This window comes from Mus caroli, unplaced genomic scaffold (genome assembly GCF_978045245.1).
Source record: "Mus caroli unplaced genomic scaffold, Mus_caroli_1 scaffold_4, whole genome shotgun sequence".
NCBI classification, from domain to species: Eukaryota; Metazoa; Chordata; class Mammalia; order Rodentia; family Muridae; genus Mus; species Mus caroli.
In genome coordinates this window covers 110,932,297-110,949,045 of record NW_028227259.1, presented here as the reverse complement: position 1 = coordinate 110,949,045, position 16,749 = coordinate 110,932,297, and the positions used below count along the sequence as shown (strand labels likewise).

The following is a 16,749-nucleotide window of genomic DNA, read 5'->3' as shown; positions in this document are numbered from 1 at the left end:
TGTGTATTTCCATATGTGTGTGCGCTCCGTTTGTTTGTTTGGGGAGGGTCTCACCGATTTCCCTGGGTTGGCTTTGAACTCAAAATCCTCCATTTCAACCCCTGGCCCTTCTGAGTCTGACTACACCAGTGTGCACTATCCCTGGCTCAATATAATTTTTGAAACTGAACCATATGGAAACAAAGCAAGTAGAATTCAGAAGCTTAGAAAAAAAGTTGACAGGATTCCTAGTTGGAAGACTTGGAATTTTTAGAGCCTCTTAGATTTAATTATGATTTTTTTTTCCTAATCATGACAGCTATCAATGTATAGGAATGCAGGAAGAATTAGTATAGCCACATAGTTCAGAATTAAACCCAAGATCTTCCCACATAGTGTAGAGTCGTGTCCTTTGCAAATCAGGATGCTTGGACTTCGTGTCCCCCCCGCCCCCCTCCTCTCTCTTTTCCTCCGTATCTCCTTTCCTTCCATTATTTACTTTTTAGGAACCATCTCTTCACTTATTTTTGTCAGGAGGGCACAACACATGAGTGCAGTCAGAAGACGCTTGCTGTAGTTACTCCTTGCACCACCCAGGTTCAGTGGTCAGATGTGGCTTGTGTGCCTTGTACAAGCACTCTCTGCTGAGCCAGCCCACACTCCTCCGTTTCTTGATCTCGGTTTATTGCTCTAGCCGAGTTTTGAACCTTGTATCGGGTGAGAGTGATTAGGGTGGGTACATTTGCCTCACTCCTGCTTCAAAAGGAAACACTCTCAGTTCTCAGTATTTATAATGTTGGGTATAGGTTTGTGTTCACATCCATTGTTACATTCCTCTCTGCCTGGCTTATTTTTCAGGAGTTCTGAAGTGGAGAAAGGCCATTTCTCCAGTTGTATGCTGTCTGCCTTTAAGTCTGTACATTGTATTTAACATTTCAGTGTAAACCTGTGGTGGAATCAAATCGTCAGGGCATGTGTTTGTTCTTACTGCTATGTTCTTGAATACCAAATGGTTTGTGTGGATTTTATTGAATTTTTGTGCTGTGTTGCCTCTCTTGATTGCCAGCTTGACACATTGTAAAAAGGGAACTTGGATTGCTTCCATCAGATTGGTCTGGGGGCGTCTTTTTTTTTTTTTTTTTTTTTATATTTTTATTACATATTTTCCTCAATTACATTTCCAATACTATCCCAAAAGTCCCCCATAGCGCCCCCCACTTCCCTACCCACCCATTCCCATTCTTTTGGCCCTGGCATTCCCCTATATTGGGGCATATAAAGTTTGCAAGTCCAATGGGCCTCTCTTTCCATTGATGGCCGACTAGGCCATCTTTCGATACATATGCAGCTAGAGACAAGAGCTCCAGGGTTCTGGTTAGTACATCATGTTGTTCCAACAATAGGGTTGCAGATCCCTTTAGCTCCTTGGGTACTTTCTCTAGCTTCTCCATTGGGAGCCCTGTGATACATCCAATAGCTGACTGTGAACATCCACTCCTGTGTTTGCTAGGCCCCGGCATCGTCTCAGGGGGCGTCTTATTGATTAATATTAGAGGACCCAGCCCACTCTGGGTAGTACTATCTCTAAACAGACGAACCTATGCTTGTATAAGAAAGCCAGGGGAAGCAAGCCAGGAAGCCCAATGTCCCTCTGTGCTCTGTGTTTCAGTTGCCCCCTGGTTGAATTCCTGCCCTCAGTGAAAAAGGGTTTGACCTGAGAGTAAGAAGATGAAATTAACTTTTTCATCTTCATTTGTCTAGGAGTGGGTCCATTTTTTCTTTCTTTCTGTATTTCTCTAGTTTTGCTTTTCCAGTTTGTTTTCAAATTCTTTTATAATCTTCTCTCTGGATTTCATTGGCGTTTGTTGTAACAGCCTGTTTTCTATATTTTAATTTAATATTTTCTCTCTTCCTTAGTTTAGGTTAGGAACTTGTCAGTCTGGTTTGTCTTTTCAATAAATGAACTTTTTATTTGATTGATACTATGCATTCTCATCAAAGGCTATTTTTGTTTGTTTTGTTGAGGTTTTTTTTTTTTTTTCCTGAGAATTGAGCTACCTGTGTCCTACATTTTAGCAGATTGTGTTCATTTTCATTTGATTCTACGAATTTTAAAACAGCTTCCTTGATTACTTCACTGATCCTCTGATGAATCAAGAGTGTATGTTCAAGGGCTGCAGAAATGGCTTGCAAGCCTGTAGGAGGCCTGGATGTGATTCTCCGGATCCACTCTCTGACGCACACCCACCTTAACTCCAGCTGCAGAAGAGATGAGGTGCATCTGGCCTTCGTGTGCAGACACCCACACAGAGACATGCATACACACACATACAGTCTCTTTTTATAAGAGGAATATATTGTTTCCCAGGCATTTATGTGGTTTTACTTGCTATTAATTTCTGCTTTATACCACTATGACCTACTGAGAAAAGAGGAATAATTTGACTTTGGCATTTGTTAAGAGTTTTGTGACTCAGAATGCGGCTCTCAGGCTGCTAAGACAAGTATGCACTCCACTTCTGTTGAGCGACGTATTCTGTAGACCCGTTAGACCATTTGATCAGTGTGTAGCTTAACCCTCAGGTTTCTTTGTTGTTTGTTTAGATGATCTGTCTAAGGATAAATATAGGGCATTAAACTCACCCACTATTTTAGTTACATTTGTATTTCTGAGAAGAGAACATGTGGTCCAGCATTAAAGAAAGCATTTAACCAAGGGCTTACTTCTAGTTTCAGAGGGTTAGCTCCGATCACAGTGGGAAGCAGGCAGACATGCTGATCAAGCAGGAGGCAGGCGCTAGGAGAAGTAATTGAGAGGGACAGAGACAGATGATTAATTTCCTGAGTCTGTCATTGTCCCAGAGTTTGAGGTCATTGCCCAGGGCTTTTGGCATCAGAGTGTTGACCGATTGCTAGAGTCTGTTGATCAGACACTCGAGCAGCATGGAGGTGTGTGTGTGTGTGTGTGTGTGTGTGTGTGTGTGTGTGTGTGAGTGTGAGCTTTTTAAACCTCAAAGGCCACTCCCAGTAACACACCTCCAATAAGGCCACCATACCTCTTATTCCTTCCCAAACAGTTCCACTCCCCAGTGACTAAGCATTCAAACATGAGCCTGTGGGGCCATTCTCCCTCAGAGCACTGTACCCACTATTGTGTTTCAGGACCCTTCAAGCCTATTAATATTTGTGTTATGAAGGCATAACCCTCAGCAGTCTGTCTGTCTGTCTGTCTGTCTGTGTGTATGTCCTCTTTATTCAGATGTGCTGACCTTTTCTAGTTTTTTTTTTAACTGGTCTTTACTAGATAAGAATAGGTCCGACATCTTATTTTTAGCTTCTGTTTCCTTCATTGACTTTTACCCTTTGAGTCCTAGGCTCATTATCTATCAGTTGGGTTTTCTTGTACACAACAGATGGATTTGAACTTTTTTAGATGTATTTTGCTAATTGTTGGGGGGGGGGCATTGTGTGCCATGGCACACGTGGTAAAAGAAGAGCTTATGTGTCAGGTCTCTCCTTCCACCATGCAGATTCCAGGGGCCTCACTCTGCTTATCCAGTATGGCAGCCAGTGGCCTTACCCACAGAGTCACTGCCTTGGCCACTGGTTTCCACTTTTTAATCATCAGTTTGTCTGCATCTCTCTGTGGATTGGTTTTGTTTTGCTACATTTTAAACTATTGCTGAGAGAGGTTAATTTTTTTGTGATTCTCCTGTTTGTTTTCTGGATGGTTTTATTACTCGTTTTTCCTTCTTACCTGTTAGTCTGAGGAGTATGCTAGTTTGCTATACTGGGAATGTTTGGTTTCTTCCCAGCTCTCTGTGGTGGTTTGAATATGTGTGACCCCCAGAGATTTACGTGTTTTAAATGGTTGGCCCCGTAGGGAGGGACACTATTGGAAGGTGTGGCCTTGCTGGAGTAGGTGTGACCTTGTTGAAGGGAGTATATCACTGTGTGGGTGGACTTTGAGGTCTCCTGTGCTCAAGATCTGGCCAGTGTGGAATCCAGACTTCTGGCTGCCTTTGGAACAAGATGTAGAATTATCAGCTACTTCTCCAGCACCATGTCTACTTGGATGCTGCCATGCTTCCCAATGGACTGATCCTCTGAAACTGTAAGCCAGACCCAATTAAATGTCCTTTATAAGAGTTGCTGTGGCATGGTGTCTTTTTACAGACATAGAAGCCAACAGTGAGTCCGAAGTTGGTACCAGGAACTTAGGTATTGCTATGATAGTCCCGACAGTGGAATGCTTTAAGCACTCAGGCAGGAGACAAGCATGCAGACCTCTGAGTTCAAGGCCAGCCTGGTCTACAGAGCAGGTTCCATGACAGTAAAGCTTGGGCAGTGAAGGAAACCATGGAAAACAATGCTGGTCAAGATGGAATTGAATGAGAGGGCCATCTTCCAGCCCAAGCAAGCAGCAGAACTGGCTGTGTGGTTCTGGCTTTAGAATCAAGGATGGAATTTCTCACTGCAACTAAGAAAAGCCACAGAGGCCAGGCATGTGGCAGGGTTGTTCCGTATAGAGGCCCAGAGAGACCATTGTGTGAAACTATACAAGGCTGTTGTGTGAAGCTATGAAGGTGAAGCCTGGATTGCCTTAGAGACTCCAAGATGTTGGAGATGCCAGAGTCATGGGATACCTGTCAAGGAAAGCTGCTAATTGGGAGTGAAACCAGCCCATGGGAGAAAGAAGTGTGCTGCAGTCAACAGGACTGAAAGGAGTTGGAGATCTGCAGGGTACATTGACATCAGACATGGTGATGCACTTTGGAGTTTGTTCTGCTGGGTTTCAGTCTTTCTTTGGCCCAGTATTGTGGGAAGCCACATGTGCCGTTGCAGGGTGGTGCAGGCTACTGCTGGCCACCACACATAAGTTTGGGCAAACAACCAATGCGTACTTATGCAGTAAAGTTTTTTCGCCAAAACACTGCTTGGCCTGGGCATGATAATGAGGCTCTGCAAAGTACTAAGAAAGTTAACTAATCAGATGTGAGACATGCAAATGAGGTATGATAATGAGGTACTGAGAGGATAACCAATCAGATGTGAGGCATGCAAATGAGGTATGTTAATGAGGTTTTGTGAGGTACTGAGAGAGAATAACCAATCAGATGAGGAACATGCAAATGAGGTAGAATGCACAACCAATCCGGGTGTGAGACACGCCTCTCCTAGGCCTATATAAGCAGCACCAGTTCTGGGCTTGGGGTCTCTTCACCTCTGCAATCAAGCTCTCCCAATAAACGTGTGCAGAAGGATCCTGTTGCAGTGTTGTTCTTGCTGGCAAGTCGGATGCGCGCAAGACAGTATTATATGCTCCCTTTCCTGTGTTTTGGAATGGTAATGTATACCCTATGCCATTGTATGTTGGAAGTATGTGACCTGCTTTGTGATTACAGTTAGATTGCATAAATCTCAGAAGAGACTTTAAACTTTGGACTTTTAAACATCATTGAGACTGTGGTGGACTATGGGGACTTGTGACGTTGGACTAAATGCATTGTACATAAGTCAGGGCTGCACGCCTGTGGGGTCTTGAATAGGTATGGCCCCCAAAGATTCATGTATTTGAATGCTTGACCCATAGAGAGTGGCACAATTAGGAGGTGTGGCCTTGTTGGGGTAGGTGGGGCCTTGTTGAAGGAAGTGTGTCACTGTAGAGGTAGACTTTGAAGGTCTCCTAAGCTCAATCTCTGCCCAGTGTGGAATCTAGTCTCCTCTTTGCTGCGAATCTAATCTCCTCTTGGCTGCCTTTGGGTTAACATCTAGAACCCTCAGCTCCTCCTCTAGCACCCTGTCTGCCCAAATGCTGCCATACTTCCCACCATGATATTCATACAGGTAGTCTGCCTGATAATTGCTGTCACTGACTTCTGACCATTTGTCCCTATGCCCTGGCTTCCATTTTGAAGGACAGGTTCTGTGAGGGCAGCACAGTACTTGGGGACATATACTTGCCACTCAAGGCTATACACAATCATTCCTGTCTGGGAAACAATCTTGTTGGTACCCATCTGTAGGGAAAGAGTTGACTTGTCCAGTGGCTGTAATGTTAGCCTCTAGAAGTAGATGTTTCTCTTGGTACCTGGTATAAGATCCCAGCCTGGCTGGCACATTTGCTGGTTCCCATCTGTAAACCAATTACACTATGGCTAGCCTTTAATTTGCCTTCATCAAAACATATTTGTTTTTCTGTGTACTTAGTTCCAGTGTCAATGGTTGTATGGAATCCTTTGTTTTCACCAGATCTGCTAGAGCTACCAACATAGTCTGAGCTTGGGTTATGTTGCTATTCTAAAAAAGATCATTTGCTTCAAATATCTCAATGGGGCTAACCCTGAATAGCTTTAATAAGGTTGCCAGTAGTCTCCAACTGAGGCTAGTTTATTGAAGATTTGTTGAATTTCTTCACAGAGCCTGGCTGTAGCTTGTGTAGGAGTTTGCAGAGTTTTATGCCAGTTGCACAGATTTTTCCTCTGCCTGTCAATACTTGGATTCAATCTTGTTCTTGACCTCGGTGGAGGCCCTGTAGGAAGGGCTCCTTTTGAAGTGTCATGGCAGTTGGGATGACAGGAAGAGGCTATGCCTACTCTGAGGGGGTAGGGGCTGGATTAGGATTAGTGGCCCTCGGTGTCCCTGCTCCCAGCCCTAGTGGAGGCATGGGGGGCCAGGGTGGGATGGAGATGTCCGGGAGAGATGCAGGAGCTTGCTCCTCTGCATAGCAAAGTGCAGAGCAGCAAGGGAGAAGTCGAAATGTGGTGAAAGGATGTGGAGGCTCAGATCTGCTCTGGCTGGCTGCCTCTGTCCATACACATACACTGTTCCTATGGAACTTAACTGTGACTGCAGCTATCTTCGATGTATATGGTACTCCAATAAATGTCACCTACTTGGTGGTTTCTAACTGCCTTAGTTTGTACTTGTCTAGCAGTGACTTTTTCTCTGTCAACTTTAAAAGATAGACTTGCTGGACATTGCAGTCTTTTTTGGTAGTTACTTCCTTCCTGGCTTGAACTGGTCATTCCAAGGTTTGCTGGCTGTGAGGATTACTAGTAAGAGATGTGTGTCACCTGATGTGTTTGCCCTAAGGTTGGCATTCTGATGTAGTGTGCTATGGACAGACTGCTCTGGCTACATCTGGCGATCTGAATTCCTGTTGCATCTGGATAGCCATTTCTCTGTATATATTTGGAAGTTTTTCTGTCCCTTGACTTCTAATAGAATAGCTTATTCTTTGGCAGTTCCATATATGTCAACAGTGTGTCTTGACCATTACCACCAGGCTCCCCACCTCCTGTTTTCAACAGGCAACCCTAATGCAGCTTGTCCATTGTATTGTTTCCCTTTCCTCTTTCTGTAACCCATTGGTCTGGCTCTGAGAAAATTGGAGCCTGCTGCTTTTCATTGATCTCGGAGATTTTTGTCTTTCCTAAACGTTGATTTTGAGTCCATAGTAGACAAGTTGATATCTGCCAGATCTGACTTCACCTGAGTAGTTTTGTGGGGGTTTTCCACATTGCTTGTGATATTTAGCGTGGCAGTCTGTGAGGAGCTGGGCAGGTCCTCACGCCAGTCCTTATCCCCTGCTTTGATTGATGATGTTGGAGTGAAGCTTCCAAATTGATTGGGAGGGTAAGAAGCAGCCTCTGCACTTGCTTATTCACACTGAGAGTCACACGCACACACCCCAGGGCTTCTCTGTGTAGCAGTGTCTAATCCTGGAACTCACTCTGTAGACCAGGCTGGCCTTGAACTCAAAGATTCACCTGCCCCTGCCTCCTAGGCACTGGGATTAAAGATGTGTGCTACCTCGCCTGGCTGCCTTTTTTGTACTTTCAAGTTCCTCCAAAATGTTGGTCACTGCTGGAGGGAGTCAGTTCTGAGGTCAGGTAGGTGGAAGAGCTTGAAAGTGTTGAGGGTGCAGCATTCCACAGATGATGCGTGGCTCCAGAGGTTGGAGCTGATATCCACCCCACTCCCTTCCCCTCAACTCTTCCCTGATCCTTCTAACATGTTTCTCCCAAATTCAGGTCTTCATTTTTTTTCCTTTTCTTCTTTCATTTTTTTAACCCATTGAGTTTAGCTGTGCAGCCCACCTGTGCGTAAATGCAGGGTTGTCCACGGCAGCATGAACAGGTAAATAGGCTAGAAAAGCCTGGGCTGCTTTTTAGGGAACAGTCCTAGTACTCTAAGTGGTACATCAAAGAGCTGGTGTGCTGACACAGTGGAGGCTTTACACGGGAATGGCAGTTGTTCAGAAAGCACACCTCGTCACATCCTACAGTGTCGGATGGAGGATGGGTTAAGGGACTCTGGTCTTGACATTCACTTATTTAACAGCTCTAATTCTTGCTGTTTTGCTCAGTTTTGAGAGATGGATGAAACAGTATATGACTTTGCATGTTAAGGTGCTTGCTGTAATGTCAGCTGCACTTTAGAGTTAGCCTCTAAGACACTTCACATGGCTTTTCCAGGTAGACTCTGGCGGTTTGAATATGCCTGGCTCAGGGAGTGACATTATTAGGAGGCGTGGCCCTGTTGAAGTAGGTGTGTCACTGTGGGCATGGGCTTTATGACCCTTATCCTAGCTGCCTGGAAGCCAGTCTTCTCCTGTTTGCCTTCAGATGAAAATGTAGAGCTGTCAGCTCCTCCTGCACCATGCCTGCCTGAACGCTGCCATGCTCCTGCCTTGATGATAATGGACTGAATCTGTAAACCAGCCCGAATTGAATGTTGTCTTTATAAGAGTTGCCTTGGTCATGGTGTCTGCTCACAGCAGTAAAACCCTAAGACCCTGCTTGAATCCAAACTCTGGTCCCTTGCAAGAGCCGCATGCACTCTTAACCACTGAGCCGTCTCTCCAGCCCCTTCACATTCTTTTTTGGTGTGGTTTGGTGTGGGGTTTTGTTTGTTTGAGACTGGGTCTCTGTGTAGACCAGGCTGGTATTGAACTCACAGAGGTCTGCCTATCTTTGCCTCCTGAGCACTGGGTGTACACCACCATCACCCAGTTAACCCTGGAGTGTGGAGTTGTAGATTGGCAATTAACAGACACACTGCAGTGATCTTGTTTCTCTACCATTATCCACCTGCCCCTCCTAAGACAGCTGTTGCTCATTTTAAAATAAGCTATATATAGGTCTAGGTGCGGTGGCCCATGCCTTTGATCCCATCGCAAAGAGGCAGAGGCAAGCAGATCTCTGAGGTCCTCTTGGTCTACATTCGGAGACACGGCCCCTCAGAAAACTCCCCACCACCACCCGTCTCTAAAAACAAAGGAAGAATTGCAAGCTTGCCTAAATTCCCTGGCCAGCCCTAAGGTATTTATACTTAATGCTAGTTGTTTTAAATTCATACACTCTATGTATGTGAGGATTTTTTTTTAATTGTCAAGTTTGGGATTTCTTTTGAAGTCTGGAAATTTCTTATCGCTAAACTTTTTTTTTCCTCTTGTTCTTTTGAGATTCCAATTAAATAGATGCTAAGTCCTCATTCCACTCTGTGGGATATTTATAGCCTTTCTTTTAAATTTTTTTACATGTGTGACTTGTGTGGTGCACTCAGACTGTAGAGGACAGCCTGCCAGCCGACGTCAGCCACATTTTGTCTGTTGACCGCTTGACCTTTCCTCATTTCACAGCTCCAGTTAAGCCTGCCCACTGATGCCCTAATTTTGTACAGTTAATGGAGGCCTAGAATATTGTCTGGTTCTCTCTTTAGATATACTTTACTGTTTTAGGTACCCACCCCCACCCCCACCCCCACCCCATACACACACACCTTTGGGCCAGATAAGTCTGGAATCTGAAATAGCTGTGGATCAGATTCTATAGCTAGTTGCCTTTCCTGCCCTGTGTCCAAGCTGTGCACGATGTGCTGTGGTCTTCCTTGTCTGTGCCCAAATGCTTGCCTATATGCTGGACATTAGATTTGAAAACCATTTAACTATCTTGCAGCCTAAGATAGCATCTTTTTTTTTCTTTTTCTTTTTCTTTCTTTCTTTTTTTTTTCTTTTTTGGTTTATCTTTTAAAGAAGGACTTATATGTTTGAATGCTTTGCCTGCATACGTGCATGTGTATCACAAGTGTGCCTGCTACCAGCGGAGGTTAAAAGAGAGTGGCAGATCCCTGGAACTGGAGTTATGGGTGGGTGGGAACCACCGTGTCAGCGCTGGGTATCAAGCCTGCATCTTCTGCAAGAGCTATAAGAACATTAACCGATGAACCATCCGTCTGTCCCCACCCCCCAAGAGCATCTTTACCTTTAAGATTTTTACTCACTTCTGCCAAGTGTTCGGGTGTTAACGCTTTAGAACAGGGTAAGGCACCTTTTGAGTTTATTTGGCCTAATCAAATGGCCCACAGGCAGTAAGATCTCGATTGTGGCAAACCTAGTTTGTGTGCTCTTTGGTTTTGTCTTGATTGGTCCCCTGTGACCATGGGCTCCAACCTAGTTTCCAAGCTTTCTTTCTAGGTCTTATCCTGAGAAAAAAACAGGTTTCACTGCAAGTGGCTGAAAAGGTTTCTCGTCTTTAGATTTTGGCTCAACATTTCTTCACTGTCTTGTTTAATGCTTATGTGAAATATTTGTTTATTAATTCACATTTTTAAAAAGCTTTATTTTTGTTTATGTGAACTTTAGAGACCAGAAGAGGGCATCAGATCCCCCAGAGCTGGAGTTATACGTAGTTTTAGGTTCTGGAAACTGGTCAGGAAGAACGGACATGCTTGCCTCTCCAGCCCCATATTCATCGAGCATTTTAGGAAATCCTTATATAATTTTTTCCAAGTGGGGATTTTGTATGTTTTTTTCACCTCTGTTCTCTTTGAAGATTTCTGGTATAGAGTTTACATCTAGTAAAACACGTAGCCAATGACAAAGTGAGTCAGAAACATAAAGGAAAATTTAAAGACCAATAAAATTCATTTCTCCTTGTTGTGCTCTTGACATATGTCTATGGAGCCCAGAGGAAACACTGGGAAGGACGCTGTACTCCAGGGATGGTGATGGCACAGTCTTGCAGAAGAGCCTGGTAGGATCTTGCTTTATGATTGTGTGTGGCAGGAAAGTCTTGTTTTCTTTACAGAAAATGGCACGTTTTCTTTGAAGTTATCTGTGTATGTTTTAGATTTCTTACTATTGTAAATAAGATTTCCTCCCTAAATGCTATCCTAGTTTTGCTGCTAGGATGTGTGGCTATGATTCTCTTGTGTGCCAGTATTTGTCTGTATCTGCTTCCATGGCTTTCATCTTGCTGAACTCTTGTATATTTCACTTAATTCCCTTGAAACTTGTCAGTGGTATCATTGGGAAGATTGCAGCAGTGCCTGTTGGTTTACAGTTTTCATGTTGTCTTGTGTGTACAAGGAGACAGCCCCGTCCTCTTTTGCTTGTGACTCTAATAGGCAAACGTGTGCCTCACGGTGGTTCTTACGGGATAAGATTGTTAAAAAAGAAATCTGTTTTTTTCTCTCCAGCCCCTGCTCAAGGAAAGACGTCCCTGAGATTAATTATTTAGTAATAAATGCCCTGGCCATAAGCAGCCTAAGATAGCTTGTTCTCTTGTACAAGTTAGTAACTTATTTACCTGGTTATAGTTACCTGTTCTGTTATTTAACATGGTTATAGTTACCTGTTCTCAGCTTCTTGTGTCCAAATCAGTGCCGAATCCTCTTTACTCTGTCCTGAGTTCAGGTCCCTGCTGGCATCTGTCTGTCTCTTCAGCCCTCCAGCCAAATCTTGCCTTCATTCTGTCCTGAGTTCATCCATGCAGCTGGTTACCTCTGCTCAGCGTCTGACCTCTAGCTCCACTCACTATTTCCCAGAATCCTCTCTTCCTGTCAGTGTCCCACCTCCTACTTCCTGCCTCAGCTCATTGGCCATTGGCCTTTTTTATTGACTGGTGATGTTTACAAGTGATTCTCTCTCGGTGAGATTTTGCCCATTGTGGTGAAGAAAGCTATATCAGCTTCAGCAAGGGCTTCTCCACCATTTTTTAGGTTGCTGCGTGGGTTTTCTTTAACTTGCTGATGTTAATAAAATACAAGTAATCCCATCTCTAAATTTCTCCCTACCTTAATATTGTGAGCTTGATTTACATCTATTTTATTGAAAACTTTTATAGATGTTTATGGGTAAATTTGATCTGTACTTCTGTTTTACTTGTCTGGCTTTTGTGTTAAACTAAGTTGGGCTCGCCTCAAAAGATGTTGAGAGGTTTGACCTTATCCACGTTTTGAAAGTCTTCACATCCTGCAGCTTACTGCCTCTCTACGGACTTGGTTCTCACCCAGGAACTGTTCCTTCTACAATCATGGCTCATTAAACTTTTTTTCTACTTTCATTAGCTCAGCTTTTTTTATCATTTCTGGTTTTGTTTTGTTTTGTATGTCTAGTAAACACGAGGGGAGTTGTTTGCTGTGGGCATCCATTTGACCTTATTGCAGACTTAGATGCATTAGAGATGTCGTGGTTCACTTATTACACACTAGCTCAGCATTGATTTAATCTTTAACCGATTTCTACTTGGGGTGTCCTAGTTAGGGTTTCTGATGCTGGGGTGAAATGCCATGTCCAAAAGTGAGTTGTGGAGGAAAGAGTTTATTTGGCTCACACTTCCACATTGCGGTATGACGCTGAAGGAAGCAAGGACAGGAACTGAAGCAGAGCAGGACCCTGGAGGCAGGAGCTGATGCAGAGGCCACCGAGGGTGCGGCTTCCTGGCCTGTTCCCCATGGCTCTGTCAGCCTGCTTTTTTTGTAGAACCCAGGACCATAGCCCAGGGATGGTATCACCCACAATAGGCTAGGTCTCCCCCATCAATCACTAATTAAGAAAATGACTTACAGTTGGATCTTATGGCCATTCCCTCCTCAAATGACTATAGCTTGAGTCAAGTTGACATAAAAATAACCAACACAGGGGAGTTCGTAAAAATTTTCTCAGGGTTTAAGATACAAATGTATATGTTAGTAATAATTATATTTGAAAACAAACTCTGGATTTTAGATTACTGAAATATACATATTCAGGATTTAAGCGGAGCCATTAAAATTGTCCATACTATATTCCTACGGCTTTTGCTTTACCTGTTAGATCCTGAAAGATTGGTTAGGGCCTTGGTATTGGGGCAGCTTGGGTCATTTCTCCCCAGCCTCAGCTTTGCTTCTTACATTTCCAGACTTTAAGTGTGTAGAAGTCGATAACTATTTAATCTACTTAGTAGATTGTTTGGTATTTCAGAGACCAAAAGAGAAAGCTGTCTTTTCCCCCCTCCTGTTGCGTGCCTTCTAGGCTTGCCTTATGTCGTGAACACATAGGTCGATTTTACGACCTCACTCCCTCTGAGACGAATACAGCGCATCCCTGTTCATGTGGAGACTTAGCTGGGTGTACTTGCTCCTGCCGCACTGTTAGAAACACCTCTGGTCTCATCTGAGATGCGTGCTTTCTAAAGTTCCTGGGATCCTTGGTGGCCTGCAGTCCACATCTGTCCCCTTCCCAGGGCGGTCAGTAGCGCTGCCCCCATTTACCCCGTCAGGCAGTAAATGAACTCTAGCTACCTAGGGACGGGTCTGAAATGGGTGCCCCTGGCCTCTCTTTTCTAAGTCAGAGCAGTGCTTATTTTGTTACAGTTTCATAACTTGCAAAACAGACTTTGTTCTTTTTAAAATGTGCTCAACCACTTTCCTACCCTCTGTTGAGTATACCTTCAGCACCTGCTCATGGTGCGGTCTCGACAGTGACTTCACTCCCGTCTGTTTTAAAGTCCTGAGACCCCGTTTTCATAACCCTGAGAAATCCTATCGCTGTCTGTTCGTTCCTTCATTCGTGTGTCTTTGAGTCGGTTTCTTACTCTGTATTCCTGGCTGGCTTCGAACTTGCTATTTAGGCCAGGATCTGCTTCTGCCACCATGAGCGCTGGCACTAATGGTGTGTGTGACCACGCCCCAGCAAAATCCTGCATTTAAATGTAATTCTATCCAGTTCTCCCGTATCTCTGTCTCATTCTGAGTTAAGGTTTCTTTCCTAGTTCCTGTTTTCCTTTTGCTTCAAAAGGTGAAGAACAAGTTGAGTAGAGGACTCCTCCCTCAGGGTGTGTGAGCACTCCCGTGGGTAGTCCTCCTTCAGGGTATATGGGTGGTTGTTCATTGCCAGGTAGACATTTTTCCTTAAGTAATTTAGTCTTTCTGCCTGGGTATTTACAAGTTTCTATAAATCTAGCATTCAGGAACTTTACCAAACATTCTCTCTCCCCATCTGTGTGCAATGTGTGTGTGTGTGTGTGTGTGTGTGTGTGTGTGTGTGTGTGTATTCAACCTAGCCTGAAATTGAATGAGCAGACTCCAGGCTTATCCTTAATTCAGATAAAATTTTCTGCCTTAACCCAGTGAATAACTTTCCCCCACTTACTCTTTCTCCCTCCAAGACTCCCATTATGTGTTTATCAATTTTCAGATCTTCCCTCTTGATTCTACTCTGTACTTGAGACGTTCCTGTCCTTATGAGAACATCTGCTTTTAAGGCTGGCATTTGAGACTATACCCCAGGGGCTGGAGAGAGGGCTCAACACTTAGGGGTACTCACTGCTCCTGTAGAGGGCCCAGGCTTGACTCCCAGCACCCATGTGGTGGTTCACAGCTGCCTGTAACTCCAGTTTCAGTGTCATCTTCTGCCTCTGTGGGTACCTACATGCATGCAATTCACACACATACACACACACACACACACACACACACACACACACACCCTACTTCTAGAACCTTAGTAATGCTATTTCTGAAATAGATTTCATTTTGTTACAAAATGATGTGGATCCTGGGGGTCCAACCCAGGCGCTCTCCAGGAGCAGAAAGGGATTTTAGCTGCTGAGGCTCAGGCCTTTAGGCCACGGGAGGGGGGAGATGGTCAATCAGGCTCTAACAGGTTTCTGCACCCTGCAGTGGCCCAGGACTTTCAAGGCCATGCTAATCTTTTTATCTATAGCTTAAGCTCAGTGACCATACTCTGAATTGCTGCTCGCTCTCTCCCAGACGTATAGTCCCGGATGCCCTGACCCAGTACAACTTGAACCTCATGGGGGCCTGTAATGCGTTGCTGTTTCCAGCTTTCTACTGGGCCCTGGTCTTCCACGCTGTGCCTTCCCCCTTTACCCAAACTGTCCCTGGGTCCTGTATCAACATACTTCCTGAATGCTCTCCAAACCTCTCACCTGCTCACCTGTGAGCTTCGTCCAAATCCCAACCCCAGTTAACCGACCCACCACACTTCCAGGGGTCTGTGCACCCATCTTGAAACGAGCAGGGATCCTTCTCCCCACTGAGGGCTCTCAGTGTCTTTTCTTGCCATTACCCATTTCTGCTCTTCTTTCTAAAGCAAAGCTTCTTGTGGTCAGACAGGATAACATGTTACCGCAGGGTACCTCCTTCCAGACAGGATAATCTGTTGCCTAGCTGGTGGTGCATGCCTGGTGCACACCTGGCTTGTGCCTGTTAGTGCTGTAAATGTCTTATGGGTATTGATCCTACCTTATTGCTATGAGAAATAGCAATCCTCTGAATTAGAAAGTATCATCTTTTCAGTGTAAGACATGAAGCTCAGCTGCCTAAGGGCTGATGAACAGTAAGGCTGGAATTCGGGTCCAGGGCCCTTCACTCCGCTGCCACAGAGCGCATTCAGATTGTCTGCCCTACACACTTGAGCAGCACACTCCCATTTCCACGTTTTATCAGACCTCAGTCTTCACTACTCACAAGGAATGCCACTTGCAGGTTCTGGCTGTGGGCTGTGTGTGGAAGCAGAAACTACCCTTACCGTATAGAGGGACAAGTCGGAGGAGACACTTCTCCTTGATCTATAATCCAGGCCACTGCCCCTTGGCTGTGTCTGTCTGTTTTGTTTTTATTATTACATGCACTGCATGAGCAGTACACAGGGCCTGTTTACCTACATATCATCTATTACTTGGTACAATTCTTGGGTAATTTGGTGGTAGCGATAAGTAGGAAATTTGAAAAAATAAATTCCAAGACATTGTACTTTCAAAAGATATGGGAGGAGAAAGAAAGAGACCCACTAGTGATGTGATTAAAGTTATTCTTCAGGCCCTAAGTTAGGTCCCTATAAAATGTCCTCCCTGGAGACCTGCCTGCCAAAGCTGGAGTGGTGCTCACTGCTCAAGAGCACTCACTGCTTTGTGTGGTTGGTTGGTTGATTGGTTGGTTGGTTTTCAAGACAGGGCCTATATGTAGCCCTGGCCAGCCTTCAACTCATAGAGATTGCCTGCCTCTGCCTCCCAAGTGCTGGGGTGGAAGGTGTGAGCCACTCTACCTGGCTGCTCTTGCAAACCACCGCCGGTTTAGTTCCCAGCACTTCTGTCAGGTCACTTCTTTTCTACCTTTTCTGTTTCATTTTTTATCTTCCCATTACTGATTCAGAAAATTTGAAATAGTAAATTCTGAAAATCAGCTATGAGTTGAAGTTCTGAGACCAAGGGAGATTAGCAGGCACATCCCTTCCTGGGCACTCATCAGTAGGGAAAGAGTTATTCTGGTTATCTTATTCCTTCTTATGTGAAGCAGGTTATGAGCAGCATAAGGCAGAGTTGTTAGTACTCACAGCTGTGATCTGCTGCTGGTGAGAAGATGACAAAAGCTGACTGCGATGCTGATGGTGGAGGCCTGTCTGAAGTCTGATGGCGGTTGCTGGGAGTAAGTCTGCAGAAAGAGGCAGGTTACTAAACCAAGTGTCGTAACCTAGCTCAT

The 16,749-nt window shown here is 44.6% G+C and overlaps 1 pseudogene; it reads right to left on the bottom strand.

Annotated features, from left to right (window-relative positions):
- Window positions 1-5,694: 5,694 nt before the first annotated feature.
- LOC110294912 (calponin-3 pseudogene) lies at window positions 5,695-6,537 on the bottom strand (annotated as a pseudogene).
- Window positions 6,538-16,749: the final 10,212 nt, after the last annotated feature.